This window comes from Balaenoptera physalus, assembly GCF_965194825.1.
Source record: "Balaenoptera physalus genome assembly, chromosome: 15".
Taxonomy (NCBI): Eukaryota; Metazoa; Chordata; class Mammalia; order Artiodactyla; family Balaenopteridae; genus Balaenoptera; species Balaenoptera physalus.
Window position 1 is genome coordinate 82,376,957 of NC_138894.1, and position 19,048 is coordinate 82,396,004.

A 19,048-nucleotide genomic window follows, 5' to 3' on the forward strand; every position below is an offset into this window, starting at 1 on the left:
GGCAGGGAGGGGTGCGGGCAGATGGCAGTACTGATTGTAGAAGCGTTGGCACATCTTGCTACTTGTCTTTACTATTAAGTCAATGCAGAGTTGATTAACTTAGCCTTGCTGAGTCTCACTTCCCTTATCTGATAAATGTTGATAATAAATCCTATCTCATAGGTTTGCTGTGTGAGTGAGAAAATATTTCTAAGGCATCTGGCAGCTAGTAAGTATTAGATAAATGGCAGGTATATGATGATGATCATCACAGCAAGTAACTATGGCCAACTGGGTTCCACGCCCAGGCACAGACCCATTCATAGAATGTGCCCACAACGAACTGCATCTCACAATCCCATGTACATTGGGCTGCTCCCTTCCTCCTGATGTTCCTCCCTCCTATGCTTCCCTAGAAGGCTAATCATATGAGAAGGGAACCCAATAATTAGATGCACTGCTTCATTTCACAGAAGAAGCAGGGAAAGAGAGAAGTGAAGAAAGAAAGAAGTAAAGGAGGGAAAATTGTGAATATTAATTTGTATTATCAATAATAATAATTAGATGGGAAGGCAGAAATAGAGTTTTTTTCTCACTTACATAGCAGGTAAGCTCCTGAAAAACTAGAATTATTGCAAAACAAATCCAATTTCCTCACAGACTTATGTGTCCATTTGTTGAGCCCAGCCTGTGCTAGTCACCATACTCAATGCCAAACATGCATCACCTCCTTTAATCCTCATCATAAGCCTATCAGGAAGCTACCCCCATTTTATAGATGATGAAACAGAGACAGAGAGTTTAAGGAACTTGACTAAAGATACTTGTACACTAGTGTTCATTGCAGCATTTTCACAATAGCCAAAAAGGTGGAAACAACTCAATTATCCATAAACAGACGAATAGATAAACAAAATGTGGTACACTGAAATATTATTCAGCCATACAAAGGAAAGAGGTCCTGATACATGCTACAATGTGGGTGGACCCTGCAAACATTACACTAAGTTAAACTAGCCAGACACTAAAGGACAAATAGTATATGATTCCACTTATATGAAATATCTAAAATAGGGTTCCCACAAGGGAACCCTAAAAGGCCAGGCATGCAAAGGGACAGGATCTCCACTAGGTTTTTAAAAGAGCTAAACTGCTGCCCCAAATCAGGGAAAGGGGGAATATCGGATTGTCAGCTACAGACATTGAAGAGCTGGAAGCACCTTACAGATTATTTTAGACCAATCATCTCCTCATTTCCCAAGGAGGAAGCAGGGACTCAGAGAAGTCTGGGAAAGTGCTCTGGTCACTCTTCAAGCCACTGCCAGAGCAGGACCCGGATGTCGCTGATGGTGGCCTGCCTCCAGCCCAGAGCTCACTCCTGCACATCCTGTCACACCTTGGATGTACCAGCCCTGCTGGCCAAGAAGCCTGCTGTGCTGTGAGGACCTCACTCAGAAGTCGGGGAGCCGGACCTGCATTCCAGGCAGCAAAGAAGCCTTCTTGTCCAGACTGCAGAGACAGGGCTGGAATCTCCATGGAGGGCTGCCTGAGATAGCAGGGGCCCAGAACTCCCTCTCAACGTTCAAACACGAGCCCGCATCTCACTCTGGCCACATGGTGAGGGTGTGGGAGAAGACCTAAGCTCAGCTGACACACACAGATGTTTCCTCAAGCTCATTTTCCATCCAGTAACATCTGGGCTCAGCCTTGCAGCCCCTCAACCGACACCCCACGGCAGCAGCCCCATGGCATTCATTGGTTTCCTTGACAGAATGTGGGTACAGGACAGAACCACTGTAAGGAGGACAGAGAGATGGGGTACTGTGAGGCAGGAAGAAAGGGTGGGGAGAGGACCTTATTTATACAGATGCTACAGCAGGTTTGGATTCCTGCTCACTGTTGAGGTGTGCAATTCACCTGCTTTTCTATAACTTCATGTTTGAGTCCCACTGCGCTGGGGTGGCAGAAGTGTAAACTCAAATACCTCTGTTTTCTCAGGACTGTGTGTATATCCTGGGAAGCTTCCACAGTGCTAAGGGGCCGGGTGGGAGGTCACATGCCATGCAGGCATTGCTGAGGTGCCCATCACCCATCTGGTTGTCAGTTTCCAGCCCATACGAGTCTCCAGCAGAACATCCCTCATTCCAGGCATAAGATGCTTTAGATCTGACTATTCCCTTAGCTTTCCTGTGCCACCTTTGAGGGCACAGGACTCATTTTATGCCACGTTGGGGCAGGAGAATCTTAGGCCACAGAGTATCTACCCTTCACCCCGGGGAACCCTTTCTAAAGAAAGCAGGAGTGGCGATCTCAGCACTCATTTGGGATGTCTGTCCCAACTTGTCTGCACACAGAATCCTCACTACTCCCCTAAGAGTATCAGCTTCTAGAAACATATGTCAACATAACTCTTCATTTTCTCTGCTTCCTACTTCTCCCATCCCTCTCCTGAGGGACTGAGCATAGAACAGCCTGATGTTTAAATTGGCTGAGTGGAGAGGGAAGGCCAAAATATGTAACTATGGGGAGAAAAAAACCCACATAAGTTAATGTCGCACAATGTTGTCATACTATATATCACATTCCTATAGGGTGTGGATGTGCAAGACAATCCTGGCTGTGTGCATATCTGTGGGCGGGAATATCACTCAAGAAGCTGAAAATGACTAAGGGAGATGAGGGGCTTGTGGAGAATGGCATTAGGGGAGAAATTCCTCCACCCTGGTCTTCTCTACTTGGGTGGGAGTAGAGAACTTGAGAGACGTCAGGAGGCCGAGGGCGCTGGGAACACCAGGTACAGTGAGGGGCATGGCAGACACACTGTGCAGTGCTTCTGGGCAAAAGAAGCCCAGAGGTAACAAATTCCAAAAAAGATGTCCCGTCCTCTGGGCTGACACAGAGAGCAGGGCCTTGGCAAACAGAAGGAGGGCTGCATTCCAGCCCAACAAGCCCCTCGGCCAAGCGGTGTTACGCCTCACACAAACTGCATGACAGGGAGTGGTATCCTGGCTACTTTTCATTGCAAAACCACGTCATACTTCAGATAAGATTACAAGGGAACCTGCAGGAAGGCATGGCTCCACACTCAGTGATCCTGGGTAGTTAAGGAACTCCAAACACAGAACGCCAAGGTCATCAGACACTGGCTACCTGAGTACTTGGTTAGCTTTGGTTTGTTGTTTTTGTTGAAGAGATCCCCACCTCTCAGGTAATGAGCCAAAGCTTGAGAATGAAACATTCAAACAGTTCCATGCTCCAAAGCTTACTTGCTACTCTAAATGGTTTTCATGTGTCTGTATATCTGTGCTCCTCCATGTAAATGCCATGGGACACTCTATAGGGAACACAGAACCTTAGAATTCACCTCCCAAGGTTAAAAAAATGATAAACAAGAGCAGAGAAAAAATAAAGTTGTTAAGCCAGCCCCTGCACATGCCCAATTTTCTGGTAACCCCGATCATATCTGAAGCAAAAGCTGCTTCTAATCAAAGGTGGTTGCATAGCTGTTATAATACTTTCCACATTGGACATTTTAACTTGTGCACAGTGCATCAGGAGGCCTGTGCATAAACAGACTGTCAGGCTGAGGCGGTATGCTCTCTCGAAGAAAAGCCTGCATAAACACACATGGAATGACACACCTCCAAGAAACACCTCCTGCCCCCGCTCACGATGACCCACCGGAAAATTGCTGTGCAAACTGCCAAGTTAACCTGATTCTAGGTTGCTGTTGGCACTATGAGAATGAACTGTTCAACCTCAGAAGTGTTCTGAAATCACCTGAACCAGAGAACACAAAATATCATCATAGTGACCATTCTGCCTTTCTTCCAAGGACGGTACATAACCAGTACCATTCTAGATGCACACGAGAGAAATTAGTTCATTATACCCCACTGAGGCTGCTAGACCCTCAATCAATGAATGAAAAGGCATAGACTGGGACCCATTGTATAGCCTGCAGAGTGTTAGGGAGGATGGATGATACAGAAGTACTGATACCCTAAGTGTTTAAAGTCTGATTGAGAAGGTTCTGGTTTTGCACACATAACTGAGCAAAGAGAACTAACTCTGCCTCCACAGAAATGGCGCCTGGCTTGTGGCGTTACTCAATGGGCCACCAAGTGGGGCGGGCAGCTTCCATCGTAAGGATGATGATTCTGGAGGTCAGCTCTGTTGTTACCCTGCCTTGAGTGACTCCAGGATGGAGAGAAGAGCAAGGTGAACACTGTGCAAAGTCCTGTAGAAGGAACAGAACAACAATCAAACCCTCTGAAAAGCATGACTAAGACATTTCGGAAAATGTGAGGGTGGGTTAGATGTCGATCAGTGATTAAGATAATTTTTCACAGAAGACACAGGGCCTGCCATGCCTTTGAAGGAAAATGTAATCAGTTCCCGGCTATGGATTGTTTCCATGTGTTTATTTGTCAACAGCCTAATGAAATAATGCAAAAGAGGGAGGATATCCCAGCCCTAGATCTTCCAACCTGGGGTGCTAAGCAGCCCACCAGGCTTGAGGGAGCTGGGCTCTATTTCCTCCCCTGCTCCAGGACAAACCTTCAACTCTCAGAGCCAGGATGACAGGGTTTCACTTCAGTAGAGACTTTGCATTTTTCTCATTCTGCCCCAACACTCACACAACTTGAATGCCTTCTCCCCTTTGCTGGAGCCTTCTTTAAAAAAAACAAAAACAAAAACAAAAAAACAGCTTGATAAAAATTGAAAGGACTAATGTTTGTTCCATCCATGGGCCAACACTCTGACCCTTTGGTACGATGAAGAGGATGTTACATTGGCAATCCTGGGCTCTAGCTCAGACAAGGTAAGGAGCTGACCCAGGATAAGTGAACCAACACCTGCCATAGTCATCGACAAGATCTGTAATCATTTTCTAAATGTTTTGTATTGAATTTGTTAGGTTATAAGGATGCTTTTATCAGAGACACTCTCCTTAAGTCAACAGTCTTTTGGGGTAGGGGGGAAGTAGTAAAATTATTCAGAACTCCACAGAACAAAACAAGCACAAGTTGGCCTGACCAGCTCAATGCTCCAGTGTATGGGGGCCGTACACTGGAAAGAGGCTGTCATCCAGGGAGAACCCAGTATTTCATGTCATCCTGATAATGTGTGCTCCTTCTCTGAGTTCCTGATTACACATCCCCATGTCCTCTTGCTTGGCATGATCCTGATGTTCCCTAACCATCTTAGGCTTCACACACACCCAGCGATGTGTGTCCATCATTAAGGAATGATTTCCCATCTGGCCCTGAGAACCAGTCACTTCAAATCTTTATTCATTCATTTCTCCAAATTTTCCTGAGGACTTTCTATATGCCAGGAACAATGGTAGGCATCAGAAATAGATGGACTGCCCTCAGGGACCATATAGTCCAATGGATGAGGCAGAGGTTAATAGATGATTATGACACATGGAAAGAAATTATATGGCAGAAAGGCATACAAAAGGAGCACGGAGGAAAGACTGTAAAATTCATTCTGCGTGGGATTGGAAGACCTCATAAAGAGGGGTACACATAAGTTGAGTCTTGAAAGATGAGCAAAAATTGTCCAGAGAATCATCAATCATTTCCGGGGGTTTTGATTTTCCTATTCCCCAAAGGACCAGGTCATACAACAGTTTATAATTATACCCATACTAAACTTTCAAAAATCCTTTCCTAAGATGCCAACAGTTACTGCTAGGGCTGATTGTAGCCACGGTGTTCTGGCATTGGGTGGGTGGGTTTTGCTGGTCTGCAGTCACCAAGCCCTGAGTCAGCTAGTCTCAGAGAAGGACTCTTCCGGGCCCACCGTATTCTATAAAGAGCTCCAAGCACCCATTGTGTGACTGGGCCCGTGTGTTTCTGGTCATTGTATGGCTGTGTTAATGTCAATGTTCAATTTAGAAAAGAAGGATATGGGTCCCTACGGACCTTCCACCACCCCCTCCTGCCCATGCCTGTCCTTAGACCTCTTTTCTCTTCCCTCTGGGGTGTTGAAAGCCCTCACTTTCACACTGCGCTTCCCTGAACACAGTGATTCCTACCTGCTGTTTCTTAAACAGTGGATTATAAGGCTGGCAGCTGGGGAACCGAGGCTCTACTTATAGGAATCAGGAAGAGTTTTGAGGACGGTACAAAGATGCGAGGACAGTATATTTTCCCACATGTGTGGGCCATCTGTTTTGCCTGTAGTTGGTTGGGGAATTTCTTCTTGGCTTCATAAGATCTTCAAAATCAACTTCTCTCCGGTCTGTGCTGTCAGTGAGCAAATCTCCCAACTTGCCCCATTCCTCTACCAACCAGACACACTTCAGTTACCTGCAGCTTTTAGGTTATGGATACTGGAGAGATCAGGGGTGTTGGATGCATACTATTCTCTGGAGCCTCTCTCAGCTGCAATAGGCCTTGGGCTTAGGACATTCCGCCTCCATACAGGAGTGTCCAGTTGTGCCCTTCACTCCATACAGGAGTGTCCAGTGTCTGGCCAAAGCACGAAAGATAACTGACACGTGGGGTGAAGCACAGAGGGCTGCAGATGGATTCCCAAGAAACCAATATCTGAAGCAGAGGAAGAAGATGGCATGATGGAGAGTGGGTGTGGCCAGACAGCTGGAGGGAATGAGAGGCGTGAAAGGCAGCAGCCGTTCCAAAGGAAGCGATGGTACCACCGTCACACACCTGCAAGAGGTCAGTTAGACAACCCTGCATGTGTATCCCCTGGATTCAGCAGTTAGGAGGCTGTTCATGAGCTCAGCAAGCGCAGTTTTCACGCAGTGGTGTAGGCGGCAGCCGGATTACAGCGACTCAGAGAGAGAATGATGGTGGTGATGGTTGCACAACAATGGGAATTTACTTAGTGCTCCTGATTTATATATTCAAAAAGCTTAAAATGGTAAATTTTATGTTATGCATATTTTACCTCAAAAAAAAACAGCAAAAAAGAGGGGGTATAAATGGACGATAAGGAAAGGAGAAAGGATGGAGATGGAAGAGATATGAGGTCCTGAATTTCTGTTTTGTTTTAACACGGGAGTGATAAGCATGTTCATAGGCCAAGTGAAAGGAGCTGCTAAAAATACATGACAGGAGACTTGACAGCCCAAAAGATGGACAAGTGGGGAAAACAAAGTCAAGGGCAAATTAGAGTGACTGGCCTTGGAAAGAAGAGGACTCGCCTCGTTCTGTGAAACCAGAGAGGAGGAGGGGAGGGTGTGGAGGGGAGACGCCGGCTCTGAGGAGAGGAGGGGAGGTCGTCTGGGATCCTGAGGAGGCCGCTGTGAGGCGGACGAGCTCAGGGCTGCCGCTGTGGGGCTGGGGAAGGTGCTCCCTAGAGATACGTGAGTTTATCACGTAACAAAAGGAAACAAGGAAGCGTTCTTTCTGGTGAGTCTTCTGTTCACTCTTGGTCGCTTGCTCTCGGTTGTGAATTGGTTGTCCTGACCCCAACTGCCAGGGTCTCCTCAGGAAGAAACGTTAACAAATGCCCCTCAGCCCTTTAGGCTGGGGCCTCCAAGAACCTCCAGGCCAACCTAGCTGGGGAGAAGGTGACAGAATTACGACTGGACTCCCAGGCTAGGCTTTGGGCAACCAGACGCAGGCCTGAGGACGATGCCAGGTTGGCCACGCCTCCAGCAGAGCCACTGGGACCAGGAGGACCCATAGCCACTGGGCCCCATTACTTGGGCCACATGTTTAATCAAACCAGGACAATGAACACACAGCAGGCGGTGTCAGACAAGCGTCAGGATTCTCCCTTTGGTTCCTGCTTTTATCATCATGTGGTTGTCGTGATGCCTATTATTACTGTTACCATTATCATTATTGTAGTTGAATTCAACCCAATGGGATTTGGAGTCCAACATAGAACACTGATGCAGCACAAAAGCATTTTTTATCTTGCCTGCCTCGTATATTAAGTTTCAGTTTTATAGGATTAAAACCAGCTGAGGTCTGAGGGCCGTCTCAGGCCCACTTGACTACCTTCAGGCGTCCTGCTGTGGTCTGCCACCCACAGCGACGAGGACCCTTCTGGGATACAGACGGCAGGGGCTTGGAGAGACTGGCAGGGGGGTGGTCTGGAGGAGCCTCTAATTAAAGCTCTTCAGACCTGCAACCGTGGGATCCTAACCTCTGCTTCCAGCGTGTGAACGTGGCTCAAACCCCAGACCCCCAGCAGGACTCTGAGGGACAGAAAACCCAAGAAGAAAGAGCAAGAAGCTCAGGGGCTGCAGTGAGGGAGGGTGCAGGGTCTAGCGTTGGGGAGGAGGCCGGCCTGGCTCAAGGTCGCCTCTGTTCCTCAGCCTGCAGACACCTGTGCTAGCCCAAGATAGGAGCAAAGGGGGAGGAAACCCAAGGGAGCAAGAGCCATCGTCGTGGTCTGGGTTTTACCTGCAGGAATAAGCCCTTGGGAAACGGAACATAAATGTCCCATTCCAGGGTTTCTCCTTGGGGAATTAGGGCAGCATTTCTGGGGCTCCCTGGTAGATCCAGTGTGCCTTGTGGCTGGAGCCCTGGGGTTGAGTAAACGGTCTGGACACTCCTGCCCAATCCCCTATTCTCCCCTGGCTCTCAGAGGCCCCGTAAGGCCTCCTACACTGCAGGTCCCTCTTCATGGAACAATTCCCTGTGAGAAACAGTCATTCATTCAGTGAAACATATTTATTGAATCCACACACGCGCCGACGTAAAGCATAAGACCCTGAAAGAATTTATCTTTGAGTGCCCCTTAGAGATGGTTTTCACACTGGGAATGAGATTGTCTCTGACAGCGAGAGCTAAGGGTGTGGTGGTGGGCAGTGAGCTGGGAGCTCGGAACAGGATACAGCCTTGCCTACAGAGTTCAAAGACTTGCCAGACTTCTCATGGGCAAATTCCTTTGAGCTTATAGCAGACTTCAGAGGACAGTTTGAGACTGCTTTCAACTTCAGCTTTTCAGAAGCTATGATGATTGGCCCTGGAGCTGGGCTTCTAATCCAGGATGCCCTGGTTCCAAAGCATACGCTCTTCCAGCTTTATTTCACTCTGCAGTCCTCTCTTACATGCTCCTACAGGATGGCTCCTGGGATAGTCAGCATTCCCTGGTTATCTTAGGAGATGTGTGTTCCTACTGGATGTGCTTAGGAGGTGAGCTGGAATAAGGAAGTCTGCAGAAATGAACAGGGTGGAAGTCAAGCTCCTCTGGTATCCAGATAGAGGCTTGCCCTCCAGGCTCAGTTTCCTAAGGTTAGGATCCAGGCAGAACCCAGAGACCAGAGAACATTATTTTCAAAGAAGCTGTTGGCCTCGTGGGTGCACTTGCTGCTGCTGTGGGAATGAGACATGATTTGGGGGGACTGAAAAAAAGACTAGCCCCATCTGGGAGTAGTTGGATGTCGTCGTGACATCTTAATAAGGAATAGAAATTGATCTCTTACAAGAAAAACAGATTCAGGAATGAGACGGAGGGCTCTTATATGGAAGGTGTAGAAGTGTAAGATCAGAAGGAAGAAGTGGCAAACAGAAAAAAATACAAGCTATACATTAAAAATGAAGAGAAAGTATATGAAGATGCTGAGAATGAAGAAAAGACTATGAGCTATGTCTTCGGAATATATCTAGCCTCTAATTCGGATTTTCTCCAGCTTCTGTGAGATCTGAGCCTGTTAGGCTGACTTTGGAGAGTCATCCAGACTCCTTAAGCATATGCACTTGAAGGAGCCTCGTGACACTGAGAAGTGGTAAGGAAGGGGTCAAGTCTAATTGGACTCCATCATATCAGACCAGACCCTTTCACCCATTTGGTTAATAAATATATATATTTCTGCACTTTACAGCCTTTGGACTTTGGGCAAGTTTAATTTAAAGTGTTTGGATCTTAATTTCTTCATCAATAAAATGGATCTAATACTTCATATAATCATTGTGGGATCTATATTAAATAAGATAATGTTATAAACATGTAATAATATATCTGGCATATAGTAAACCCTTAATAATGAGGTCATTCTACTTATCCATCTGGATTTCTTGCATTTAATTATTTTTTCTGGAGCAAAATGTCAGACACACCTTAAAAATTAGAGTGAACTCAAAAAACAGGCAAAGACCAGTTAACATCTATAGGTGTTCAGTCATGCTTCCTTACAGTGGTTTACCAACCTTAAAATAACTCGAAAATAGATCTCACTGCCCCACTTTTCCTCACCACCTTTAAATAATGTTTAGGTTATTGTTTTAACACACTATCCCTCGATGTGGGACTCAGAGCTTGTGAAAGATATGCCTCATCGGAGTATTAATGAATCCTGGGTTGTCTCTCAATTGAATTGAACGTGATGAATGATTGAGGCACAGCATATTACCCTTCTTCACCACCATCACTTCCATTTAAACTCCATAGTCAGAACTAGCTGTGTGGCATAGTGTTACAATGTGGGTTTTGGTTGAATATGGAAACAACATGAGGTAAGCATCTCTCTTCAATAGGCTCACAGTGATGGAGGCAAAGCATTCCACAATGCAGACATTAGAATGAGTTCTTTACTATTCTTTGTATTTTCTACTGGGGCAAATGGTTTTCCCAATGGATTACCCCTCTGAAATGGTCACGGAAATTAGATGGGAAAGACACGTATTTACTTTGCACTTCAATTTTCCGTAACAAATCTAAGTAAAATAGGGTCAATATACATGCAATGTGCATGCACTACATATATATAAAATACTACATTATATACATAGTATGCTTTATGTATATAAATTATGATATATTACATTTCTATATAAAATATCATGTGTGTATAAAATATTACAAAATCATGTAGTAACTATGGCCGGGGCAATAATGCTCACCACGTGGTCCATTTTCTTTCCTTCTAGCCTAGTACTTCTGGCCAATGGACTCTGGTCAAAAATGATACTTGTCACTTCAGACCCAATCATAGAAGAGCAGATATGATTTCTCTGTGCTTCTCTCTTCTTTTGCATTGCTGAATGAGGAATGTTCCAAACGATGTAGCTACAAGATGGTGGAGCATCAGCTGGATCCCAGGAGCAGAGCCCCCTCTCGCACCCTTCCTTTTGCTGACTCACAATGGACAGGTAACACGAGGGGTAAATATTTGCTATGTTCAGCCACTGGGATGCTGCAATTAATTTGTTATGACATTAAAAACTATTGCATCCTGGCTGATAGAGGAACTATTCCTCGGAATTCTCTAAACCAAACCTCAACTAGAGCTTTAAACTCACAGTCAAGAGTAGCAGGCTTTATGCAATGATTGCATTCTATTATCCTTTTCCCAAACTGATGGTAAAAACCAGGTTATAACTCAGTTTTATTAAAAGTATTTACATATTATCCTCTTAAATCTGGACTGTTTTGTTTAAAATACAAAACATTTTAATCTGGATGAGGTTTAAATGCATTTAAATCCTCAAGGTTCCTCTTCTATCTAGACTAACTTCCAAGCAAAGGGACTTTCCATAATAACTTATAAGAACATTCCCAAATCTAGTGTTCTTGAATTAGAAGGCAGAGGTCCTGGAGTTGTTTCACTTGTATTATAGAAGGTACTCACCAGATATTTTTGTGACATTAAGATAACTGAGCTAATGTTTATAATGTTAAAAAGAAAAAAGAAATAGAAATAAAAACAGAGCAGCTCTCTGCCAGCTTCACAGTTTATGTGAGACAAAAGGAAATGATGAAGGAAACATTTTTCACAGTTCATCCAACTCAGCTGGAGCCAAGTGATACAGGAGGAAGCAAACACGCTTCAGTGGTTTGAGTTCAAGACTATGAAGTGAGAATAATATACTGCTAGCTGACTTCACTTCACAGGGCTTTTATGAGGATTAAATAGTTAAAACACTTTGAAGATGACAAATGCTTCAGTGCTAAGCATTATTATTATCTGAAACTATTATTACATCAATTCCTTGTGTAATCAAGTATTATTATTGGAAGCTCTGCAAGAAAATCTAATCTTTGGAGATTTTCAGCTCTATTTGCAGAACAAAGAGGCATGGGTATCATTCGTCCTAAGTACTTTAGACATGTGGATCAAGAGTATCTAGACAGTGAGTGAGTATTTCTTGTTTGCCCCTATTTCAACTAATAAGAGCTTTGTATTTATTGGCATGACACAAAAAGCAATATGGTACTTTGGGAAGGAAAAAAAAACACAAGATTTAGATTCTAGAATAAAGTGAAACTAAAATGGAACCAACCCAAATATTTTCAGCTGAGATTAAACCCCTCCCGGCTATTTGAATAAATTGCTCTTTAAGTAATTAAAACTGTGACCTATGGTCTTCAGTAAATTCTGGGAATTTCTCTGCAGTCAGTTTCAAGTATTTTCTAGCTGGTTTCTTTCCAAAGAGTACACCTGTGTGTTAGTTGAACAATGTCTTACTGAAAGATGAAATTAACTACTTTTGTTTGATTTGGATCTTGGTTAAAATTCTGAAGTTAGATATTTATATGCAAAGCCACATAAAGAATACTAGCTTAAATTATTCCACCAGGGACTAAAATAAGATTTCCATTTAGTTAATAGAACATTAGAATATACTTAGCTAATGAAAACGATTCATCTCTGTTTTTCTATAAAATACAAGAGTTGGAGGAGGGGCAAAGAACTATTATTTTAAGTATAGAACTTCTAAGATACTAACTTTCTTCTCTTCTGTGCTACATCCTCTTCCTAAATTTATTCACTTTTGTTTCTGAACTTTGAAAGGACCTTGATCTATTTTAATTCATGAAAACCCAATAAAACATTGTTTTGACTTTAAATAATGGGTCTTTAATGCCTTTGATCCCCCTTTTCCATGTAAAATAAAAGCCTAATGATTCCTATTAAATGGGGGGAGTAAAGTTTATTTCAATAACTATTTTCATTTTACGAGTGCAATTTAAGTTTTCACTTTTGTCCATTAATTATATGGGATGTCACAAATGTTGTAAGGTGGGATTTATGTTTCTGATTTTTATCTCAATTAGTTTTTGCTTTGTACAGAATTAACACATAACTGAGTAGGGCTACCACCACCCACCTCTCCACCACCTTAAGAGTGCAGGTGTGTACAATAAGAATCTGGCGCCATTCACAACTGTGCTGCAGTTTCTGAACAATCATGCTTTTCAGTGAGGTTTGGGCCAGAATGGCCTCAAAATGGACTCCAAAGAGCTTCCATCTTGCCGTCAGAAAATGCAAACTCTCCAGGCAGCTCAACATGTGGGCTTTACTGGGCCTTGTTGGGAAAGAATGCTGCTGTTTTCCCCTGCCATATTCTCTGGGGCTCAAAACAAGAGACCTGGTCAAGAATAGGAGAGAAACTTTAGTTCAAGAAAGAAGACTTTTGACCTAATCAAACATATAAGCCTTTGCACAGCAAAGGAAACCATAAACAAAACGAAAAGACAACCTACGGAATGGGAGAAAATATTTGCAAATGATGCGACAGACAAGGGCTTAATTTCCAAAATATACAAACAGCTCATACAGCTAAATATTAAAAAAACAAAAAAAGCCAATCAAAAAATGGGCAGAACACCTAAATAGATACTTCTCCAAAGAAGACATACAAATGGCCAAAAGGCACATGAACAGATGCTCAACATCGCTAATTATTAGATAAATGCAAATCAAAACTACAATGAGGTATCACCTCACACCAGTCAGAATGACCATCATCAAAAAGTCTACAAATAATGAATGCTGGAGAGGGTGTGGAGAAAAGGGAACCCTCTTGCACTGTTGGTGGGAATGTAAATTGATATAGCCACTAGGGAGAACAGTATGGAGGTTCCTCAGAAAACTAAAAATAGAGCTACCGTATGATCCAGCAATCCCACTCCTGGGCATATATCTGGAAAAGACTAAAACTCTAATTTGAAAAGATACATGAACTCCAATGTTCATAGCAGCACTATTTACAATAGCCAAGACATGGAAGCAACCTAAGTGTCCAAAAACAGATGAATGGACAAAGAATATGTGGTATACATATATGTCTAAAATTTTATATATAAAAAATATATATAATATCATATATAATATAATATATATAATGGAATATTAGCCATGAGAAAGAATGAAATAATGCCATTTGCAGCAACATGGATGGACCTAGAGATTACCATACTAAGTGACGCAAGTCAGACAGAGAAAGATAAATATCATATGATATCACTTATATGTGGAATCTAGAAAAATGATACAAATGAACTTATTTACAAAACAGAAATAGACCCACAGACATAGAAAACAAACTTATGGTTACCAAAGGGGAAAGGGGGGAAAAGAGACAAATTAGGAGCTTGAGATTAACAGATACACATTACTGTATATAAAATAAACACCAAGATCCTACTGTATAGCACAGAGAATTAGGGAATTATATTCAATACATGTAATAATGTATAATGGAAAAGAATCTGAAAAAGAATATATATATCTGAATCACTTTGCTGTACACCAGAAACTAACACAACATTGTAAATCAACTATACTTCAAAAAAAAAAGAAAAAAAAGGAAAGAAAGAAGCCTTTTAATTCTACCTAGTGGGCCTCCTACATTGACTCCCAAATGTTTTGCAAACTGCCTTGGGGAGAGTAATAAATGTTTGTTATTTTTTAAAAAGACTATTCAAAGTTATAATAAAAAATTAGAGAAACAAATAACTAAGGAAGATAGATGACATTAGGTATAGAAATAGGTATCATGTGAGAAGCACTGGGCAAAAAAGAAGTAAAGCATTCGTGTGCTAAACATAGACTGGAATGGATGGAAGGCCCAAGTAGACACTAAATATTCATGTGGCATGTGACATATCAGAGTTTCATGAGACACTAAATATTCATGAGATCTTTAATTCGCCACTTGCTGGTGGTACCCATTTAATCTCCACTTGTTCTCAACCACCACTCAGTCTGGGGTGCTTATTACGCAGCAGTAGTATTCATGGGACACTGGTGACCCCAAACAAGACATTAATGCCCCACAGAACTGATGCCCAAAGAGCCAAAGAGTAGGAGTATCTGCACCTTTGAAGGCCATAGGTCTCTAAAAGTTTAAACACATATGTACAAGAAAGGCGTAATTGTATTAACATATATAAAGACCTCTTACAAATCAATAAAAAAAATAAACACAATTGAAAAAATGGTAAAAGGTACAAATGTACAAATTCACAGTAAAAAAAAAAAAAATATATATATATATATATATATATATATATACGTTTTAGAAGGAAAAATAGAAAGTCTGGCTTTCAAATACTCTTGCAGCCACCTTCTTCTAGTTCCTCCAGCATCAGAGTGGGAGGAGGGAGAGGGGGAAAAAGGCAGATGGATGCTACACTCTCTTCTCTGTGAGTTGTTGAGGCAGGCAACCCAATGCTGACTCTTCTGAGCCGCAAACACGCGGTTCCTCAGAGGGTCACATATTTCTCTCTTATCAGGTTCACCCCAAAAATATGCTTCTAGGCATTCCCTAGGATGTCTTACGTATGCTCACTTATACACTTAGATTTCATGTGGCTTCTTCTGTTCCAGCCTTTCCTTGGAATTCCAATGTCTCTGCTTCAAGGATTTCACCACTCCAACATTCTGTTACCCTTGTCACACAGATTCAAGAACAATAAAAGGCTACAATTCTTACAAGAGGGAACTCTGTCATGGACCCTATTGAGGAAATTCAGTTGCCCAAGAATCCAAAGGACCTCCTCTGGAAGTGGTCCCATGGCATGACCTGCGGAAAGTATGGGGGTTTATGACCCTCCAGCCCTCCCTCATTTCCTTCTTAATTCTTTTCCTACCTTGTCTTCAATTTACAGCCTTGCTGCTCAAAGGGGATCCAGCAGGGTCACATCACCTGGAAGTTTGTTAGAAATGGAGAACCTCGGTCCCACCTCAGACCAGCTTTACCAGAATCTGTATTTTAACAAGATCTGCAGGTTGTTCTGAAACACAGTAAAGATGGAGAATTACAGAATTATAGAAGAGAATTTCTGGAACCCCAGCTCCAGTTTTTCACACCCGCATTCATTCTTAGCTGCGTGGCTCTAGGAAGAAAAGCTCTATTCCTCCTCCTTCCTTCTGCTTCATCCCACTCCACCTTGCACAAAGCCGTCCTTGGCAGTGTTTTACTCCTGTGCCCACTCTGTCCCATTATCTGTTACCCTTTCTTGTCACCTTGACCTTCCCTTCCTGTTGATAAATGGCTGGGCAGACTCCTTGGCTCCATTTACCCTCCCAGAGAGTCTGGAAACACACCCTGAAGATCAGCTGTGGCTGGCTTGAAGGGCCCCGCCTTGCATCTTCTCATGCCAGATGTAATCATTCCCAGAGTTCAGAGGTTTATGACTTGTTTCTTGTACTTCCAAATGTGCGGTCAAGATGCCCTAGTGTTGAGTTGGCAGGACTAATGGCTTATTTAAATATTTTCCAAGTCTGCTCTTTCAGACCACTTCTTCCACGTGGATATCACTTGTATGAGAATGTGAGTGTAGTGAAATCATGAGACTCATGTCAAATTTGTCTTCAAACTTTTGTAACAGTTGCATTGTACCATCAGTTTCCACAAATTAAATCTACTCTGAAAGAAAGCATATCTGGAATTGGCCCCCAAAATATTTCCATAGGTTCTCGGATGTACTTTGCAAGTGTGTTTTTGCTTCCTAGATGTGGCAAGAAATTATATTTGAAGTTCAGAAAGGGCAAAGATGACTTTCTATATTTCTGGTGTACTTGGAGAATCCACCTGCATCCATAGAGTCAAAATGCTTTTATCTGAATGCACACAGATGCACACAACTGCTATCCGTTATTGCCCATACTTTTTGTACACTTCAGAAATTGAAAAATAAAAGAAACACAAAGGTTATCTTTGAGAAGAAAAAGCAACCATAAAACTAATGATATTATGTATCTTATAGGCATTAGAATAATGAGGCCAATTCATCACTGAAAAACAAAAAAAAAAAGAAAAGACTTCACTGGTTATACAATGCAGATGATGTCCTCTTGATGATACAAGAAAACAGTAGTTTTAATTTAAACTGATAAGGTATTTAGAAGATTTATTTAACTGGTGAAGAGTAAAATAGAAACTAGCCGTTGTTCATTCTCTATGTGCTTAGGTATTTTTGAGAAGGTAAGAAGTTCAGGATAAGAGGGAATCTCAAAGAGGATTTAAAACAGACTGGAGATAATTTTCCCCCATAATTGGGTCAGCATTAGATAAATGAAGGCCAGTTGGGACTCATTGAAAGAATACTGGTCCCAAAGAGCATTCCTTGATGAGACAAAGGTGACATCTGCTCTGTTCCAGACTCCTCAGCCATCCAGAGTGAATGTGCTGTGGATCCATAAATAGCTCCATAAACGAGTTTTTCTAGTCTAGTCTAGTCATGATCAAAGATCTAAGTGTTCACCAAAACCCACTCTGCTTACCTAACGTCAACAAATAGTCATTGTAAAACCAACATTCACAAAGGCAACAAAAGAAAAAAAGTAAACTGAACTTCATTAAAATTAAGAACTTTTGTGCATCAAAGGATGCAATCAACAGAATGAAAAGGCAACCGACAGAAGGGGAGAAAATGTTTGCAAATCATATATCTGATATGGGTTTAATATCCAGAATATGTAAATAACTCCTATAACTCAATAACAAAAAGACAAACAACCCAATTTAAAATGGGCATAGGACTTAGATATTTCTCCAAAGAAGATATATGAATGGCCAATGAGCACATGAAAAGATCTTTAACATCACTAGTCATTAAGGAAATGAAAATCAAAATCACAAAGAGACACCACCTCACACCTACTAGGATTGCAATAATTAAAACAAAAAACCAAACAAACAAAAACATGTTGGTGAGGGTGTGGAGAAACTGGAACCCTTGTACATTGCTGCTGTAAAACAGCTTGGTGGTTCCTCAAAAAAACTAAACATAGAATTACCATATTGATCCAACAATTCCACTCATAGGTATATACCTAAAATAATTGAAAACAGGGACTCAAACAGATACTTGTACGCCAATGTTCATCATTATTTACAATAGCCAAAATGTGGAAATAACCCATGTTCATCAACAAATGAATGGATAAACAAAATGTGATATATATACAAAAGAATATTGTTCAGCCATGAAAAATGAAGTTCTGATACATGCTAAAATGTGGATGAACCTTGAAAACATTATGCTAAATAAAATTAGTCAGACACACACAAAAAAGTATTTTATGACTGTACTTATATGAAATCTCAAGAACAGACAAATTGATAGAGTTGTCTTCCTCCTTGGCTGTGTCTCCTGCATTGGCAGGCGGATTCTTAACCACTGCGCCACCAGGGAAGCCCTGGGGCCATGTTTTAAAACCACCATATCTTCAGTAGTGGGTTGCATTGTGTCCCCCACAAAAGATATGTCCAAGTCCTAACCCCTAGTACTATGAATTTGGAAATAGAGTCTTCGCAGATCTAATTAAGTTAAGGATGTTGACATGATATGAGTCTGAACTAGGGCCCTAAATCCACTAATTGGTGTCCTTACTAAAGAAAGGGGAGGGAAATTTGGGACATACAGACTTGGAGACACAGGGAAGAGAGTCATGTGGAGATGGAGGCAGAGACTAGAATTATGACAAGCCAAGGAATGCCAGGACCACCAGAAGCTGGAAGAGGCAAGGAAGGATTCTCTCCTGGAGACTTCAGAGACAGCGTGGCCCTGACAACACCTGGCTTTGAAACTTCTGGCCTCTATAACTGTGATAGAATGAATTTCTCTTGTTTTAAGTCGCCAAGATGGTAGAAATTTGTTATGGCAACATTAGGAGACTAACACACCTCCAAAGGAATGAAGAGTTGTGGGAGTAAGTTTTTAGCTTCTACTTTTTCCCAGCCAACAGAGGCTTGGGGGTGCTGCTCTCAGTACAGCGGCTCTCTGCTCCTCTCCTCTTACAATATGCCAGGGTCCCAGTGATACAGCCCCGTCATCCCTGACTATCCTTGCTGTCAAATCAAGTTCAAGAGTGCTCCTGCCAAAACTCTACTTATGATAGTGC

General features: G+C 42.3%; 1 long non-coding RNA gene across 2 annotated transcripts in view; it reads right to left on the reverse strand.

The window, feature by feature from the left end:
- Positions 1-12,825: 12,825 nt before the first annotated feature.
- Positions 12,826-19,048, reverse strand: part of LOC309644106 — a 47,274-nt gene continuing 41,051 nt past the window's right edge. For both annotated transcript variants that reach the window (XR_014254239.1, XR_014254240.1), the window contains one exon: positions 12,826-15,933. This is a non-coding gene — a long non-coding RNA (uncharacterized lncRNA). The remainder of the gene's footprint in view (positions 15,934-19,048) is intronic.